Source organism: Austrofundulus limnaeus, unplaced genomic scaffold (assembly GCF_001266775.1).
Source record: "Austrofundulus limnaeus strain Quisiro unplaced genomic scaffold, Austrofundulus_limnaeus-1.0 Scaffold1417, whole genome shotgun sequence".
In the NCBI taxonomy this organism is placed as follows: domain Eukaryota; kingdom Metazoa; phylum Chordata; class Actinopteri; order Cyprinodontiformes; family Rivulidae; genus Austrofundulus; species Austrofundulus limnaeus.
Genome location: NW_013953819.1, coordinates 3,105 through 7,365, shown reverse-complemented (window position 1 = coordinate 7,365; position 4,261 = coordinate 3,105). Strand labels below are relative to the sequence as shown.

General features: G+C 40.5%; 1 protein-coding gene across 1 annotated transcript in view; it reads right to left on the bottom strand.

The window, feature by feature from the left end:
• The window catches only part of si:dkey-28a3.2 (uncharacterized), a gene marked incomplete at its 3' end in the record, with an annotated part of 5,705 nt that extends 4,508 nt beyond the window's left edge, over nucleotides 1-1,197 (bottom strand). Inside the window, 1 exon segment of the mRNA XM_014032318.1 lies at nucleotides 1,019-1,197.
• Nucleotides 1,198-4,261: the final 3,064 nt, after the last annotated feature.

The following is a 4,261-nucleotide window of genomic DNA, read 5'->3' as shown; positions in this document are numbered from 1 at the left end:
GGATGGACGGATGGATGATGGATGGATGGATGAATGGATGATGGATGGATGGATGATGGATGGATGGACGGATGGATGATGGATGGATGGATGAATGGATGATGGATGGATGGATGATGGATGGATGGATGGATGGAAGGATGGATGGATGATGGATGGATGATGGATGATGGATGGATGGATGATGGATGGATGGCTCACAGCAGCAGTTATATGACTTAGCTTATGTTAGTTAGGACTCTCACCAAATAATGGCTTAGTATGTTTTCACATCACAATGATGTAGCATCTCAAAATTATAACTCAGGATCTCACAATTTTAAATTGTGTTTTTACAATTTTTACTTAGCACCCCATAATTATGACTTATTTATTTTTAATTAGAATTTCTCTAATTAAAAACAAAATATATACAATAGAAGAAAATATATAAATCACATAAAATGAAGACAGCAGAAGAAAAAAATCTTGTATCTGCCCCTTTTTTCCAAGAATATATTCAAACACGTCAAAATATAATTAAGCCGGTCACAATAGTGATTTAGCATCCTGTGAATATGACTTGACATTCAGCTGAGATCCATGGTCATAGTTGTAAAAACTATTAGCAATGTAAGGATTTAGTCTGTCACAAACCATCTCAAACTTATTGTCTCATAGGACTTATCATCTCACATTTCTGATTAAAATGTAACTGGTACCTCTTTCTTTCTTCAGCTACTTCTTTAAACCATCAGCAGGACTCAGGTCAAAGCAGGTTTAAACACATCACTTCCTGTGAGGTTATTTTGTACAAACAGCTGTTTACTGTGTAAAAGCTAACCTTTTCTAGCAGTCCAAACGGCAGGTTTTCACATATCGTGGCCTACTGTGTGCAGGAAGACAACAGTGACTGTCTCTTTAAACTTGCCCCGTTCTACCACACATTCCGTCCTTCCAGAGACATTTTACTCTGTATCTGATCCTTTCACAAACGACACACTTAGCTTCAGCACCGGAGACGAACAAAGCGACCTACAGCTGTTTGTCGAGCCTGGATCCGTGTCTCTCTCGGCGGTACAATGGACACCATCTTCCGCCTCTTGTCCTTGCGGACAGCCCGTCCTCTGCCTGTTTTAAAATGGTTTTTAACCCACAGCCGCGTGTTCCCGAGGTAAAGCAGCGCCAGGAGACACGAGGGAACACAGCAYGCACATCGGTTACCTTTCAGACACCTGAAGTTTCCGGGACACTTTCTGAGGASGGTCTTTGGACAGACACGAGCCCGGACACTGCAGCAGGCAGGCGGGCAGGCAGGCAGCAGTGCTCCCAGGCTGCCTTGACAACGTAAAGTACCAGGATGTAAGACTGGCTGTCCCTGCGCTGTGGACACAAAGGACAACAGCACATTTACCAACATGCACATTAAAGGCTTGAAGCTGTTGCTCATTTACATTTAGAATGATTTATGGAACATGTCTGTCAGCAAAATATCTCACCGACAGATGGACAGATTTTAATGAAACTTTCCAAAGGTGTTATTTTATTTATTTATTTTTACATGTATAACTCGTTAAATTTGGGAGCTACTCCAAGTCAAGATGGCTGCCAGAGCTATTAGACCTAAGCCAAGAAAAAATATATTTTATCCAGTTTGCAGTGGTAGCTGTCTGAGAGTCATTTAACACGCCCACGCTGAGGGTATGGGGTGCCAAGTGTAACAAAATGTTACAAAATGGCACTAACACATTTTCATTATTTCACTCACTTTCTGAGTGTAGAATCCTCGTTAAAACTTTCCCACCAACATTTTATAATTATCAAAATGTTTGTACATTTTGCTATTTTTTGTTTAAATTTTAAACAATATATGTACATATTAAATCCTTAGATTTAAATGTAAAAAATTATATCTTAAATGTTGAAATTTACATGTAAGTATGTTTTAACATCATCATCCTGAGACAATAGTAACGGCTAACGCTGCTAACACTGTTTTGGCAGCTCAATCTGTCCCAGAAGCACGATCCATACCATAAGCTGCAGGCTCTAAAAGAATTACTTCTTGGTCGCCATTTTTAAAATATAAATACATTAATTTACAGTTGATATATAACAATATATATACACACACAATTAACAAAATAAAATAAAAAGACAAATGTGGAGCTAGGGCATTTTTGAAAGGTTCAGATCATCCAGCTGTGCTTTTCAACATTCATGAATAAAAATGTACCCAAAATAATTATTACATTAAACACTTTTCCAAGTTTGTTTGTTTGTTTGTTTTACTTTTGTAGACATCCAAAGATAATAGATTTTTTTGAAAATTCAAGCAGCATAAATTTCATCAGCTATGTTCATAAACTTACATTTAAAAGCAAATTAATTGGTTCTTGATAAATCTATAAACTTCTTTGTAAAAACAAAACTCTGCCATAAACTAGACACCGCATAGTGGTAATATAATGACCCCTGCACGCACAAATGCAACAGAACTCAGAAGTCTTTATTTGTAATAAATGTCATGCTACTAGGTGCGTCCCAAAATTGTAGCAGTTTGGGTGGGGGTCTTTTTTGGGGGGGGTTGGGGTGGCATTTGGCCTGATGGCAGGCCCATCATCAGAGCTAAACAACAAAAGAAATCTGAAGCTCCTATGTTGAACAGTTTCTGAGTTATAAGCGATTTTGCATGTCCTGACACCCCCACTTTGAAAGGAGCCCCTTCCTCAAATATGGGGTCTATCGTAAAACCGTTGGCTGGTGCAGTGTAGGTCGGACTCATCTACAATCCTGCCAAATTTCATGTCGATCGGTGCAGCCATTTTTGTTCTACGGTTGACCAAAAATCCCTGAAAAAAAAATCGACGACTCCCGCTTACGCTTCACGTGCGGGGGTCATAAAAGTCTATAAAAACCTCATCCATCTTTGTTTTTCTGTTTAGTTTTCTGAATCCTGGGATACTGTCGGCTGTGTTTGATACTCAGATGCAGCCAGCGTTTAGAGGTTTTGTCGGAAATGCAGCCTACGTCAGCCGCAACCCCTGAAATGAGACTCAGCCATTGTTTTCAGTTGACACATTTTGAGTTTAGATTTCAAACACCATCTTCAGCAGCATTAATAGCAGTTAGCGTTGATGTTTGTCGATGACATCACCCTGATAACTGAAAGCAAAATATCAAATGAGACTGTGGAATACAAGCACTGAACAAATGGTTACCCAACACTATTTCAAAACATAAGATGATCTCACATGAGTGATTTGTATTTCTTCAAGATTGATTGGACATTTTTGGGAATCTTTCAGTTGGTAGAGCTGATTCCTCTCAACAACAAGGTTCCCGGTTCAAATCCCGGCCTGGGGACCTTTCTGGGCATGGGCGTGGAAGTCCGGGGGAATGTGGAACTCAGTACCCCCGGTCCTAGAAGGCAGAGGGGCCCATGGAAGTCCTGATTTTATTTTATTTTTTTCAAATGAAACGGGCCCTTCAATTAATTGGTGTAGTAATTTATTTCAAATATATTGATAACATAAACTGAGAGAATGAACTTTATTTTGCTGTCCACACAACATGTTGAACATTCTGGGGGTCCCCTCTTGGAGGCACAAAATGGTTTAGTCCGCCCGACAGCAACCAGGAAGTGTGTAACCCAGAGACACAGCTGAAAGAGCTGTGGGCAGACCTGGACAGACTATTGGTGGCACTGGGAAGTTTCCCGTGGTCTGCCTGCTGACTGGCTGGCYTGCTCAGCTGGTTAAAAGTTTCGGTTGCTCTACAAGTTTTAAATAAACTATTTGGTGTGGTCAATGCGCCTCGTCAGAGCTGCTGCAGGTCCCGGAGTCTGGTTCCCCCCCACCGAGACGCACACACACAGACACACAACGTGGTGATRAATTCTAGTGCTCCTGGTGCTGCTGCAGGTCAGCCTCATTCACAGAACATCCAACTTTTGATCAAACTATTCTTTACAAAGAACCAGAAATAAGTCCACAGGACAGCTGTTTGTCTTATAAAATGTTAGCTTGCTGCTATAGTCACATATAAATGTTAGTGATCATTTTTAGTGACAGCATTTTATCTATTATTGAGTTGTTTTTAATCAGTCAAACTGTATTTTAATTCTAAGATTGAGTCCTAGGTAGTCTCAGGTAGGACAGGGTGTCTCAGGTAGGACAGAATGTCTCAGGACAGAGTGTCTCAGGTAGGACAGAGTGTCTCAGGTAGGACAGAGTGTCTCAGGTAGGACAGAGTGTCTCAGGTAGGACAGAGTGTCTCAGGT